Genomic DNA, 16361 nt, shown 5'->3' on the forward strand with positions numbered 1-16361 from the left:
AAGCCACTTATTGAACTTTTTAGTGTGCAACTGATATTTTTAGGTAAAACCTGAAGGTTTTTTCTCCATTTGATAAATATTTAGTATATAAAAAAAAAATTTATAATACCTTTTCTTCAAAATGCAAAAACAACATTTTCTGCCCTGTAGCGAATAAATATTAAGTTAAAAATATGCCGTTTTTGCTGGGATATAGTACATTTTTTGGGCAGTCCGAAAACATGCACAACTGAAAATTGACGATTTTTGATATATGACGTTGTTGAAAGGAGTGAACGATATGTAACTTTTTTTGATGAATTTATTTTGCTATAAACATTCCAAATATTTTATTTGGATTTAAATATCTGACCTTATTTAAGTGAATGAACCGCCAAAGATCTTAAAATAAAAGAGTTTATATAAATAGAATTAACAATTAAAGACAATTATATACAAAACCAAAAAGAATTTCCCCCCTTTATTTACATCACACAAACATACATAATATGGCGGCACTACTTTGGATCGATGTATTGTTAAATACTGAATTTAACATCCAAACAATAAAATATTCCAGAATAAACGTGTTATTTTTTGTAAATTTTATATTACATCAAATAAAAATACTTAATATTACAATTTCAACACTCTCCTTATCATTCATCTATCACTGTATGTAATAAATACTACTTAACACTATTCATGACGAACGGTTTCGGATTAATCATTCCATCATCAGATCAGATGAACAAATTCGTTTTGTAGTGTTTTTAATTGGTATTACACAAAGCGAACGATGAATGATAAGGAGAGTTATATTACCAAACCACAAAGTTAACAATGCTTTACAAGCGCTTTCATCTGAGGCATCAGCAGAATGGTCTTCTTAAGCGAAAGTAAATGTAAAACTATTAAACCAAGATTTTGATTTGAAATTTGATCGTAGGGTATTTAGTTGGGGAGTGATCCGCAAAAGCTCTGATAAATGCTTCGAACATGAAAAAGTCCATTCCCATCGCTTCCAGCCCTGGATGGACGGTCCAGAGAGTAACGTTTACCTCAGTAGAGGTTCAGTGGAATAGGAAAGGCACCTAGCACGAGAGAAAGAGAGAGAGAGAGAGGGGGGGGGGTGAGTCTCCACAAGGGTTTTGAGGAAGGCTAGACGTTATATAATTGGGAAAACGGGCCGGAAAAACTACCGCAGCAGAACGGTACTTCAAGTTGGGAAAAAAATTCGGCTTGAAAAAGAGATTGCATAAATACTGGAATTTAGAAAAATGACGAACAATCTTTTAATGAATAAAACAATCATTTTCCTTGGTAATATGATTATTATCTGACAATGTTTTATTGACATTTCAAACGTAAATAAATGATAGATTAGATAAAATATTATATTAGCTCCTTAACTATATAAATATAAATACTTGAAAAAGGTCATGTTAGGAGTCGACACAATAAGTGGAGATGCATGAATAAGGAAGAGACAAATAATTTTTGCGAAGACAGAGTGGTGCGGCGTTCTATTCTCTCTGCCTTCACCTGCGGAGAAGCGGCGCGATGGTTAGTTAGCTTTTTGACTTTAAATAAATTAATTTTCAAAAAAATAATTCTTCTTCAAACCCTCATTCGCACCTGAAAGTGCATAGGGAACTGCACCATTTAAACGCAGTGTTATCTTGATCGTTAACACATGCAGGATTGGTAATCACCCTTCCACTTCAGGTACCAGTCCAGGATAATATTGAATTGATATAATACAATAAAAGAAATACAATAAAAAAAAGAAGAAATAAATGATTCAGAGCTTTTGCTACGTTTCAGCAAAATTGAGTTCACCGAAGAAATGTAGTGGGAGGCACAAATATGTGTTTAAGTAAGATAAGTTACATAATACTCACGCGGATCCCGATGATTTAAGTTGTCATTTTAAGGGCCTCTAAACAATGACGCCTAGCGTGAGGGTTTCTAATTAAAATAACGTATTGTAAGAGAAGGTTGGGGTGTAATCCGCCCCGCTCTAGGATGCCGTACAGAAAACATCGGCCCCAAAATAAGATCTAGGTCCCTCTCTCTACCCTGTACCTGCTACGTGGATTTAATTAATATTCCACATACACGCGCGGTTTAGTGTGCTTAATACCAATCCGAGGGTTGGAGATGTCAATCAAGTCGGGAGTGACGTACGCAAACGGGATGAATCGAGCAAGTCGGATTTTAAATGCGGCTCGCCGAACAATACGTGCCGCCTGAAATAGTTTACCCGGATTAAGTAACAACTATTGTTTTCGGAACGGGGTTTACGAGTGTCTGAAGAACAATTAGGAACATTTTGGTAGATAGTTCTGACGGCGAGGCGGAGATTTTGAGGAGGGAAATTTGCAGGAAGAATTTAGATGCGGTTCGTGACAAATTACCGCACCTTGCTCTAAAGTGAAATTTCAAAACTTTTCAGGCGCACTTAAAAATATTTTAGATAAAATATCATTCTTAACAACCGTTATCTTGGATATTTTTCGCAGATACTTTTATAAACGTTATAAATAAAACAATTTTTTAAACACATTTTTAATCGTAAAAAAGGTGATTAAAAACATACATGTAGTTGTATTATTTTATAAAAAGTATAAATCGACTTTAATACGAATGTGAAAATGTATAAAAATGATAAATTATTTTATTTACAAAAAAAAAATTACGTTAATAAAAAGCATTTCCGACAAACATTAAAAACCTCTACGGAACGTATTATTTATTAATTATTATTTTTAGCTTTGAAATATATAGTATATCGAGGTAGAACTGTGATAAAATAGTATTGAAGCTCTGCTATGAAGATTCACCAAAACAATTCAAAGATATTAAAACACAAAATGTTGAGTATGTCCAAAGCTTTGAACCAAAACTTTAATCCAATACTTAGCAAAGTTACCTAACGCGAATCCTAAAAAATAACAACTATTGAGTAATGAATGTTTTTTATATATATTTTTTTTATGTACTTAATGTATTTTTTTATATTTACATTATATTTGTATAAATTTGTATTGGTTGGCTTGATTTATAATAAATTCAAAGCACTTTAAAGTGAGTACTAACGTAATCTGGGTGGACACTAATGATTAAAAAAATTCCTTCAATATTTTAGATAGTACTTCAGTTAACATGGAAACCCTCTGTTAGTATCTCGGAGCCCTGTACTTTCAATAGGGAGAAGTAAAACTCGAGGCTAAGTCACCGCGGTGGAGGTTTCTAAGTCGTAGTTCAATCACGAGGAGCACAAGTAATCTTCTGAGGTCACATAACACAATGATATTATATTCCTTTGGTGAACTTGATCCTTTACCCAGGATTTTGAGGTAGACCGTAAATGCCTTGTAGTACCCCAAATTAACTCATCGGACAAAATAATAGATGCTCTTCAATGAATACTACCCCAGCGAAGAAAATACGCAGAGAAAATAATTATTTCTGCATAAAAGTTTTCAATAGTAGGTTCGAATTTAATAAAACATAATATATTATTAGATTAAAACCAATATTTTTAGCTTTTCCACTTTATTTTTATTTGACCAGCGACCGGGTTTCGTCGTTACCGACATCATCAGACTGGTGGGAGGCTATACAAATTGTTATGTTATATATAAAACAAGGCAGGAGTTGATAACCATGATTTGATATAACTTTGTTATATTGATATATTGATTTGATATATTGGTTATCAACTCCTGCCTTGTTTTATATATAACATTACAATTTGTATAGCCTCCCACCAGTCTCATGATGTCGGTAACGACGAAACCCGGTCACTGGTCAAATAAAAATAATGTGGAAAAGCTAAAAATATTGGTTTTAATCTAATAATATATTAAAATGCAATTCCATCACGAAGTGTCAGTGGATAGTATAAATCTATTAATAAAACATAAGATTGCAAAAACTAAAATTTTAAATGTCATTTTTTTCAAATAGGGGAATTATAGCAACTGAATGAAATTTTGTAAAAAATTCACTGCCTACTACAAGCTAGACTGAGAAGGAAGTTTCGAAAAATAGGTTGATTAAGATTTTTTGTTGCTATTTCCTCTAAATTGACAGAAATAAAGAACGTAAATTTTTGTTTACAAATTCATAGGAGAATAAATCGAAGAACGATAAAATACTTGAAATTTAATTGAGTTGTAATGAAATGAAATTTAATAAAATGTAACTCGATTTGGCTAGATGACTACGTATCTTAGTGGATAAAGCACTAGACTAGACATCGGAGAACCGGGTTCGAATTCTCATGCAGAACAGTTATTTTCTATAATAGTATGATTAATTCGTGTCATGATGAATCTCCCTTCATTTGTAAACTAATTTTACTTAAGAACTAACTTTTACTTAAGAAGAAGCAACATTTTACATTGAATAATTGTTACTAACTTCACGTCTTAGCTGTCAACTTGCTATGTAAATTTTCGCAAGTTGTTTTCCTTCTTTTCTTCTCGCAAATTGCATTAGTAAACGAATGTCAGATTTCCGAGTCATATATAATATAATTTATCATCACCGTTAAGTTAATTTTGAAGTGTAAAAAACACGTTAAAAAATACCATAAGAAAACCGACTTTAATTTTAAAGAAGTAATCAAGATATATCACGGCCCACAAGAGTTGTCGGAGCGCTACCAATATCTAAACGTAAAATAATATAATTATCTCAGAAGAGAAAACCTTACATTCCTCGTCATAGCACATCATTTTTCAGTAATTCCTCTTCTATCCAAGCGGCCAGACTATGAAATAAATTACCCCTTCAAGTGAAAAATCTATCATCTCCGATGACTTAAACATAACTATTTATACTTGAACCCTAATTCTCCGTCATGTCATTCTTCCTTGTTTTACTTAACCTCTCCCTCTCAACTCCTTATCTGATCCTTCTTCCTTTGCCTTCCTTGTATTGATCGTTTACAGTTTCTTAAAAAAATAATGTTGTATTTTTTTGTTCTTTAACACACTGATTTAAATTTTAATTTTTTCCTTATATTTTCTGTATAAGCGCTATCTGCTCTCAATTTCCAAAAGGCTACATAAGATTCTAATATTTTTTGGATCAAGTTTTTATTTCACCAGGTTAAGTAATTATTTATTTTAAGTAATGACTACTCTTTTACAACCATTCGAGTGTGTCCAAATACTTGTTCGCAAACTTGGATTTTCTCTGGGTTAAAAGATATTGGTTCTTCGTGATAAAAATTAAGTAATAAATCCACCTTTTAACATATACTCTGTACAAGAAGTTAATATAAATAACAAGAAAACCATTCTTGTTTAAAATCAAAAGAAATCATTGAAATACATTTTGTACGAAAATATCATATAAGGTATTTTCATAACAAACTTTTACTTCATGAATAATTGAAAGCTATTAATTTCTGGACGCCCTTAATATCTCATAACTTAACAACATTATAAAGTGGCGTAAAACCAAAATTGCCTAAACATTATCTTTCATCTGCGACTATATAAGGGTTTCATACTGGGTTGACAGATGGGTTTTGCGACCTGCGAGGCACAGGACCGCAAAAACCTACGATTATGTTGAAGAAGAGAACCGCTTTACGTACCTATTACAACAGCGGGTGGTACGAAGCAAAAACAGCGACCCAAATGTTACCAAAGGATCTGTAACAAGGATTAAGGAGTATGGATCGATGATTATTACACAATTAGCTTATACGTATACGTGTATAGGGGAGAGCGAGCAATAGGATGGTGTCCTATAAAATACACAAACTGAACAGGTTTCTTCTTAAATCCTTCAAATCGAACCAAGACCGGGAGGAATGGAGGTGAATCGTGCACTAAGAACAAAAAATGTGAGGCAACTGACAAGATGAAAAAGAAGAAAATACGAATATCGTCTCTGTTCCGGCTGAAATCACTAACTGGCAAGCTTTCTTAGTCCATAAAATAGTTCAAGTATGAATCACAAAAACGAAAAGCGTAAAAAAAATTAGGGTGTGTTAAAATTTTTGCCCACAAATAGCGCGAAGGATTTATACTAAGACTTCTTAAAAGAAATCACGCTGTCAATAAAAATGAAAATGAGTACAAATTATATTTAAATATACTGCATATTTCCTAAGAGACACGCAGAACTCAGTGAGAAGAAATCATAGAAGTCTGAGCATTAGCAGGGGTTATAATCCGTCTTTGGCTGGTTGAAGCGATTATTTATATTCCCACACTTTCTCGTCTCACAAAGTTCTTCGTCTTCGTTAAGATATCTATAAAATAAAGTTGAAATGATAGTTTTTTGATTTTCGAATGCAGTTTAGCATAAGTTCAATCAATAAACAAGAATGATTGCTTTTTACAGAGAAAGAACACTACAGTGAATGTCAGTACTTAGAACGAGGACGATATAAGGGTACACAAACATTGTTAACAAAAAAATAAAATATGGAAATAACATAAAATTTTAACAACAAGAAGTTCTTATTTAAGGAAAATGTAGTGAAAACGAGCAAATATTGTAGAAATAAATAAACGGAATTTGAATTTTAATGAATTTTAGTGTCATGAATGGGAATTTAAGACCAGGAAAAAATCAGAACACGGTAATTTTTTAAGAAAACGGTTCCGACATTATTATTCAGCATAATAAATTTATGACAAGACTATTTTATTCTATACAGAAGAAAAGTAGTGGAGATGTGGGGTAAATGCGCCCCAAGAAGGGTTCCATGTGGCGAATGATGTAGTAAAGCGGTCGCAAGGAGAAATTAATTCAGGGTGAATCTGACCACCTGCTGTACCAATTTTTCATACAATCGGAGTGTGGCAAGGATTTGAGGCGAAAAAATGCTGTAAATGATTTATTTGTAAAGAGTTTAAGAGCAATGGTTACATTTTTGGGACATGTTGACAGTGGGCAAAAAAAACTTATTTTTTAAATTTATTATTAGATTAAAAACAATATTTTTAGCTTTTCCACTTTTTTATTTGACCAGCGACCGGGTTTCGTCGTTACCGACATCATCAGACTGGTCTGTCGGTAACGACGAAACCCGGTCGCTGGTCAAATAAAAAAGTGGAAAAGCTAAAAATATTGTTTTTAATCTAATAATAAATTAAAAATGCAATTCCATCACGAAGTGTCAGTGGATAATATAAATCTATTATTTTTTAAATGTTCTCACATTAATTGTAGGTAAAACTCGTATTCCGATATTTCAGAAAGAGATTCTGCTGAATAAAAAGCTTCTTTTGATCTCACCAATAGATGATTCGAGTGAAATTCTAGTGATTCAAGAACAATATTTCGAAATTGGATCATATACATATTTAAAACTTCCAAGAATTTGAGTGGTGTGGTTGTCAATCATGGGTAGAATTGGTGAATGTTGCACGCATGATCACTTAAACCAGCCTATGACGGTCGTAGGCCCCGTAAATGCCTAGACATCCATACTCTTCTTCATCTTTGTTGAGATGCCAAAAAATTATATGAAGTTGTAAGTTAGAAAAATACTTTTGTAGATTTCCAACATTTAAATGCTGATAGCATGTGAATTTGAAAGAAATTCAACATGATTTGACTTAAAAAATAACATGATGTAGGGTCGATGGGCTACTTTAGGTGAGATATAGGGTTATTTCGCAATTTATAAATTGGATTACAGGGTGATTCAAATTTTATTTAAGACTGGATTACGTCTAAACGAGGATTGAACGAAATCGCTTAGTTTTATGAATCGGAGTGTATTAACCGGCTTTCGTCTGCTCAATCTCTGCCCGGCAATTAATATGTAGGGTTAAACGAATAAGCTGGTAATCGTCCCGGATAACACGACCTCCCTTAAGGGATTAATGCCCTGATAACTTGCCCGTCGATTAAACTGTAACACGTACTTCGCCCTGCAAATGCTTATATTATATTACTCTTTATAAAGCAACAGGAATAAACACTTCACTAAATCGGACGTATTCATTAATTCGAAAAATAATTTAAAAAAAATATATTTTTAATGTATTTTTTACATATTAAGTGTATGAGTGAGTTTTTACATTCAAAAATATTAAATCGCTTACCGTTTGTATAGGAAAAAACAGTTACAAAAAAAGTATCGTAAGAAAATTGTACGAAAGAATAAAGAAAAAGACGTCTTTACCTTTGTGTATATCATCCTATTATGATACACACAACATTTACTTTTTATAAGCTTGATATTTATTTGGTTTAAGTATTATATATTTTAAGTGTTAAAAATAGTACTACACCTAACGCTATAAGAATTGACCTATATAAATTACTAACAAGGATCTATGGCTTGTGATAAAAAATGCATTTGTTACGTTCACTTACAAGGAGTTAAAAGTAAAGACTATAGAATACTGAATTACGTTAGCAAATCTCTCTAAAATAACTATTTATTGAATTACTTGTACAAAGTATACACATGCATATTGTTGTCTTGGTATGAAGCAATATTTTCCGACCAACCAAAAAAAAACAAGTACAATTAGTCAAAGTGCGTATCTCATACAACTATTTGAAATTAGTGGAGGATAGTGGTTGAAAACAAAGTGAAAAGAAATAAACACAATTTTTTAAGTTGCAGAGCGAATAATTAAATAATAACAATATTGTGTATTGGTGATACTATGAATAGTAGAAAGCAAGGAAGGAACAAAGAGGAACATCAGACAACGAGAGGTGGAAGAGTGTGAGGATTTAGGAAATAATTAAAATACAAATTGATTAAATAGTCATTGAATGTATTACATATTATAATTAATAGATAAGCAGAAGGAACAAATACTTGAGAGAAATTTCAATTCATTCGGGTACTATCAACATACAGAGGAGAAAATTAAGGTATACATATAATACGTTTAACGTTAAATTTCTTTGAGGGATGTTTTAACGCGCGAAATTGGAATACGCTAATGAAATGATTTACGAAACGGGCAAAGAAAATAGGCGCAAACAATTATTCCATTCAATTAGTTTGATCGAAGAACTGAGAACAAAGTAAAAGTAGAAAGTACCAGGAAACCATAAATATACCATGTTCGAAAACAACCATGGGGCTGTTCGAATAATAGCCGCGTTAATTAAGCAGTCTCTCCGGGCCGAGTAAACAGATTAACGCCTGCGTACATTAATGTATTGCTTGTATATCCAATGTGATGCATAATATGCGTATGTATTCGTAAGAGGAGTGGTCCGTTATTGGTAATGGATACCTTTGTATCAATTTATTTTGTGGAAATACATTATCATTTTTTTATATGAAAATTGTTTCGACGAAAATGTCTTGAAGATTGAAAATCTCTATTGGATGGTGAGTGTACGATGAAGAGAAAATATTAAGGAAAAAAACATTACTTAATAAAATTTAAACCGTATGCCATATACGTATACCTATATGTATATAATATACAGTGACAACTCGCTAATTCGAGCGTGTAGTTGGCTGTTCAGATAAGGGAATTGTTTGGATTATTGTGTTTTGAAAAAAATGAGAGAAAAAAGGTAATTTCGGCTAATGAAAATGCTATTTTTACATTTTTATTAAGGAAAAACATGAACAGTTAAAATAAAAAATTAACTTGAAAAGATCAAATATATTTATTGAACCAATGAACCTAACTGGTTTTTAAGGGCTAAATCAAGCAATGGTCTCCAAACCATAAATTCTTCAGTGTTCTGCACGATTTCTTCAGCCCAGTTGCAGGCAATGTTGAAAGTTTTCACGGCTTTAAAATGTGTAACATTTGAAACTGGCATCTACTGTCCTCGATTTTCACAAATGATAGCGAGGATGATGTTCTCGTCATTCAAAATGTTTTGATTCTGGAGCCTCTCATCGCAGCTACATGATGCTCAAATTTGACAGAGTAATCGCGTGACTATTGTGGGTTAATTTGAAAAAAGAAAGATATAAAGTACTGACTTCTCCATTCCATTGGAAAATCTTGTACGTACATAACTAGTATTATCCTATTTCAAAGGACGGAAAATAATGGATCAGCTTATTTCGAAGCAGATAAGCTTCTATACGTAAGCAAATCAAGAGAAGCTGCAGGGTTATAAGATATAACAAAGCCCGTTTAAAGACAATGCAACGTCGATACCAACGTATGTGTATAATTTTGGTTATCAGACGCAGATGTATTATGTATCACGAACAAAGGTATATACAGGTAACACGCGACGCAACAACCAAACGTAGATATCGATTTCCCGAATATTACATTGACAATATGAAATAAATCTAGAATAAATACTTTGTATAATATTATGGTACATATAAAGGTTGTAAACATACTATTACACGAGATCGCCGGGGGCATTCTCAAGGTATAAGGGGAAAACATATCTCGATTATATCTCTTCCCTAACGCCACCATAGAACATGATAATAATTGTATTATTATTCAAATTCCTTATCTCGAGGGAAATAAAGAGAAAGACTCAAATTCCGGCCTCTTTAACTTACTGAGTAATCGTTCTTAATTAACTCGAATTCCTTGGTAAAATAACAGTAAAAAGCGCCGTTTCTTTTGAATATTTGCAATTTTCTACACCATGAACAGCTAACAGAAGTTTTAAAGAAAAATCGAAAAGACGAATAAAAACATTTAAACGGCCTATTTGGTAAAAACTATTTCTGAAAGTAAAAAGTCAAATTTAAATCAAAGAATGCGATTTATTAAATGATAGGTTAATATAACAGTAATAACACACTATCTATTTCAGATTGACAATATGCTGGTACTTGACAGTCTATTGAAGCATTTTCAAATGCACAATCTCTTAATTTTGCTTTTTAAATTGACAGTTTCTAAACATTCTAAACTCGCGTTTCACGGTCAAAGAATATCTCTTTTCATTCTCAGGAAAAAATACATATTTTGATAGCTGCGTTAAGACCATGGACAAAATAATAAAGTAAACCAGACACAGAAGTAGATAAAGATTACCTTGATTTAAAATCTACGTCATTAAAAATCTATGAATTTATATTTTGTGATTTTAAATCATTACGTGATTTAAAATCTACGCCAAAAAGAAACGGTAAACGTCATTCCTTCCAATAACCTCTCGATAACAATAAGGAAAACGATAATTTTTTTCACATCAATAAGTAAAAATCAATAAAAACTATCAGTACTGTTGTTTGTATTGGGCGTATTTAACTAACTGTCATTTAATAAATTTATAGAAAACATTAAATGAATAATTTTCAGATCTACAAAGAGGCTTTCTCATGTTTGTTTTGATTGAACGATTCATTTAGCAAGAAATGTATTTGAATTGTTAATGCAAGACTCGTTGTCAAAGAAAATTTAGAATATATAACATACGAATATACTAATGAAATAGATTTAATCCTTTCAATGATGGTACTAAAAATAATGAAGCATCTTGCGGCTTGTACGAGGTACAGAGCTATACACGTATAGTATACACACATCATGTGCAGGTACTCTAACACATCAAGCACAAAGGAAGCGCTCACGAATAATGTTCTTCCAATGTAAGAGGTGCTTGCGTGTGCTTTGTATGTTCGAGTGTACTATTTGTGTGTGGCTCCCATTGTATATTTTTTAATCTCATTCAAGCTGTTAGCGTCACTAATATTTACCCCAGATAGAGATAAGAAAACACTCCGAAATGAAAAGTCATAATTAGATGCCTTACTGGGAAAATTGACAAAAATATATAAATTTCGTATGTTAATAAAATACATTATCGAATTCGAAAAAGGAACGGAAGTCTTTTTAGATTTTCAACCAATAAAAAAATATAGGAATCTGTGGGGCGTAGTGAGAACTGTATACTAAATGACATCTTCTTCTTCTAAACTTGTCCGCACCCAACGGTGCATAGGGAACTGCATCGAATATAAGAAGCCTCATTTTGATCATTAAATACATGAAGGAAAGGTCAGCCCTGCGCTACGGTACAAGGTAAGTACAAGTAAAAATAATATAAAATAAATATGACTAAAAAATAACATGTATGTATTTTGGCCCGGGTTGGACCTGGGATACCCAGCACGGTAGCCAGACGTGCTAACCACTACGTAGGCGAACTACACATTTTCGATAAAAAATTAAAGAATTTACCCTATTTATAAATATAAACGGAATTGACGTATTTCATTTAAGAAAGTCTTCAACCCACTTAGAAAAGACCTATTTTGACGTTTCATATGTGAAGCAAACGACTTAAGATGAAAACATACAAAAAGTAGTGTAAATTGAAATCAAGGAAAATAAAAACAAATTGACATCGAATTTGTCAAAGAACCCATGATAATATTAAATATATTAGAAATATTATGTCAAACTTTCAGGAGCATTACGAAATATTAAGAGAAAGGTTCCAACTTAAGCTGAAGTCTTGAAGCTAAAATGTCACGAAGGGTTTGAAACGGGCGAAAATATAAACATTTTCCGCCCGAGGCACATTTCTCGGGTGAACCTAAGATGTACAAGGACAGAAGCGGTCGAGTGAAAGAAAGTTGAATCACCAGCAGTGACAGCCGGTAGCTGAGTGGGGCGGTGGTGGACGATTTTACGATAGTCCACGGAAAATGGAAAGGTTGGTCGCGAAGTCAACAGGTCGTAAAGTTGCGTGGCCGGAAATTACAAACATAAGTGCTGTCCCAAACCCGATATTTTAAAATACCCGATATTATCATAATTTTCAAACTGAGAAATGCGATCCCTCAGACGAATGTGTGGCAAAAATATGTTTGTTAGAATGATGAAATAAGGAAAGAATGTAAGGCCGAGATAAGCATTATCGATAAAATTAAGAAAGGTGTGTTGAGATGGTTTGGACATGTGGAACGTATGAGTGAAGAAAGAATGGTTAAACAAATTTATGCAGTTGGAAATGAGGCGAATGTAGTTGGAAAAAGAAGCACAGGAAGAGCGGGGAAAACTTGGCACAATCAGGTATGTCAAATGCTTGAAAACGGCTGGGTCAGGAGTCGTAATAATCGTCTGGTAATGTATGAGGAGATGTATGAATGTAGAAGAGGGGAAGAATGTTTGCAAAGACAGAGTGGTGTGGCGTTCAATTATCTCTGCCTACCCCTGCGGTGAAGCGGCGTGATGGTTAGTTACTTAGTTACTTACAAACTGAGATGGGTGGCAGCCATTTCGATTATATTGACACTACCATTAACGCTTCGACGTGTTGTTGACTTTGTTATCATTAAGTGACAGTTTGAGAAGAAATTACGTGAAAGATAATGAGAGAAAAATTATATTTTTCATTATATCGTTGGTTTAAAGTAAAACTGTGAAAAAGTATTTGGACACGCTCAAAATGTTATAAATATATATCCTGGTCAAATTATAAGCTAAAATAAATTGAAAATCGTGTTTTCAAGCGTTACTCAAGTATGTAAATGCATATATTACATATAATAATCGTATAATCCAGAATTCGGACCTCACATACAAATGGAAAAAGTCTCTGCTTAAAACAAGCTTTCCTAATCCTGCCATAAATGGCAATTGTGAACTATCGCATACTGTGTTACGAGTTTAATCAATATATCTAGAAGTTTCAAATATTTGAATAGTGTGCTTGTCAATCATGGATAGAATAAAGGAATGTTACACGTTTGTAAAGTGATCACTTAACCAAACCTATGAAGGTCATTATCCCTGTAAATGCCCAGACTTCCATATTCTTCTTCATCTGTGTTGAGATATCAAAAATAATGTAAAAAATCAAATAAAACTACAATATATTATTTTTAAAAGTAAAAAGACTTTGTTTTTTTGATCCAGTCACATTTTTATTAACCAACTAGTTTCGCCAACAGCCTGTTGCCCTCTTCAAGGTTTAATTTATGACTAAAATTAAACACTGAAGAGGGCAACAGGTTGTTGCCGAAACTAATTGGTTGATAAAAATATGAGTGGATCAAAAAACAAAGTCTTTTTATTTCTCAAAATAATATATCAATATGATCCACAAAGTTAATGCTTTCAATATTCAAAACATTTAATAAAACTCACTATATGCAATGTGAATAATTTCGTACATACGTAGTATTGCATAAAGAGATGTAATATTATGATTTTATGCTAAGATTTATAACACACGAGTAAAATATATTGTGTTTATCAGATTATTTCAATAACGACGATATTTTAACGTTGTGTAAAACACAGTTTATCAAACTTATCGGGTCGGGTTGTGGTATTGTGGTAGTGTTTCCCCACGCAACCACAACTTAATTCCTATATTCAAACCACAAGCCGTTAAGGTTTACTAAAAAAGCATGAAATTTAAATATATTAGTATATGACAGGAATACAAATATATCACTAATTAAGATAAAAAAATGTTATGTTTTTCAAATTAATTTGTTTCGAAAATAATTTAATTTACACTTAATTTTATTTTTCGAACAATTAGAATAAAGGTTTACTATTTACTTAATGACGTACCAAAGAATCAGAGCAGCAATGAAAAAATTAATACGATATAGCGAAGTAATATCGCACACTCCTTTCAACAACGTCATAAATAAAAAATCGTCAATTTACAGTTGTGCATGTTTTCGGAATGCCCAGAAAATGTACTATATCCCAGCAAAGGAGGCATATTTTTAACTTAATATTTACCCGCTACAGGGAAGAAAGTTTTGTTTTTGCATTTTGAAGAAATGATATTGTATTTTTTTGAATATACTTAATATTTTACAAATGGAGAAAAAAATTTCAGGTTTTACCTAAAAAGATATGTTGCACAGTAAAAAGTTCAATAAGTGGCTAGTAATATATTTTTAATGCATTGTATTATATTTTTAATCGTAAAAAACGTTCTCCTGAAAAATTGAGTGTTTTGATTTATGACGTTCTTGAAAGGAGTGAGCGATATATTTATGTATAAAATTTTTTCATTCAAGGTGATTTTATTTTTATTCCTGTATAAGCGTATTTTTATTTATATCATTGCTAAAAATAATGCTGTTACAAATAATGTCAGGAATCGGTTATTGAAACAAAACAACAGACAAAAGAGAACAGTTTCAAACTACTGAAATTTGTCTCTTAGCTTTGTAGAACTTTCCGTAATTATCAAATAAGAGTAACCCTCTTTGAGGCCTTTAATTACGTTAATCCAAAAGAAAATAAGTCCCTTCTTCAGTAATTATAACGGGGATGAAACACGTCGTGATGTCGGCTAGTAAATATAGTGGAAACAATTAGGGTATTAGGGTGGCAGGACGGCCGTGGTACAAGAACGGACACGGTGACGTAATTTACAATTAATGTCAAAATGGCCCGACGCGGGGGGTAATTAAAGTTTCACGGAAAGGTGTATTGCGTAGTGTCACTCTTCTGTGTTTACGACTCAGCATTTACCTGATTGCCTTTTTCGTTTATCCCCCAAAGACAATGCTGTGTACACACCCAATCCATCGCTAAGCGAGTCCCTGTATATATTTTGTACAATGTATTATTTAACACACATAAATATTAGATTTCGAGATTTATACATAACTTATACTAAAATATTTCAGGTTATATTAGGTTCAAACAAAACTATCCATTACTGTAATTTTATCCGCCTCCGTAGTGTAATGGTCAGCATTCTCAGCTACCGTTCTGGAGGTCCCGGGTTCGATTCCCAAGGGGGGTAAAATAAATATAAGTGATTTTTTTCACTGTAATATTTATTCAATATTACCCTGGACTGGTACCTGAATCGGAGGGCTGATCACCTTTCCTTCATGTGTAAAACGATCAAGATAACACTGCGTTTATATGACGCAGTGCCCTATGCACGATTGGGGTTCGGGTAAGGGTTTTATTATTATTTTTTAATATATATATATATACATATATATATATATATATATATATACTATTCAAAAAATATATATATATATTTTTTTTTAATATATATATATATATATATATATATATATATATATATATATATATATATATATATATATATATATATATATATATATATATGTAAACTAATATTCTTGTTCAAAATTGGGATAGTCATTACAAGTGTTCAGTTTAATAATGCAAAATTTAATATTCCGGCTATTTTAGTAAACCCGATGTAGAAACATTCATATCGTATAACATCCAATTGAAGCAACATTAACATGACCATGAATATTAACCATTTAATTCGTACAAATTATTACACATTAGTAGACATGTTCGCAGGCAGAATAATACATTACGCGTCTATTAAAGCAAATCGCTATTCATGGCAGATTTCATGTTTGCTTATTCCTACAAATGCTGTTTTGAAGATGATTATTTATTGATTTTCTTTGAAATTCCCCAACAAAATAGTCATTTTCTTTTGAAATGTTC

At 32.2% G+C, this 16361-nt stretch overlaps 1 protein-coding gene across 4 annotated transcripts in view; it reads right to left on the minus strand.

Moving 5' to 3' along the window:
- Positions 1-16361, minus strand: part of Tpst (tyrosylprotein sulfotransferase) — a 294282-nt gene that overhangs the window by 46656 nt on the left and 231265 nt on the right. Inside the window, exon 1 of one of the 4 annotated variants that reach the window (XM_088256917.1) lies at positions 5597-5634. The exons of the other annotated variants lie outside the window; for them this stretch is intronic. The gene's annotated coding sequence lies outside the window, so the exon portion shown is untranslated. Of the gene's footprint in view, positions 1-5596; positions 5635-16361 lie in introns of those variants that run through there. 4 annotated transcript variants of the gene reach the window in all.

The sequence above is a fragment of the Brachycentrus maculatus genome, unplaced genomic scaffold (genome assembly GCF_059751285.1).
Source record: "Brachycentrus maculatus isolate JH-2025_06_01 unplaced genomic scaffold, ASM5975128v1 h1tg000069l, whole genome shotgun sequence".
NCBI classification, from domain to species: Eukaryota; Metazoa; Arthropoda; class Insecta; order Trichoptera; family Brachycentridae; genus Brachycentrus; species Brachycentrus maculatus.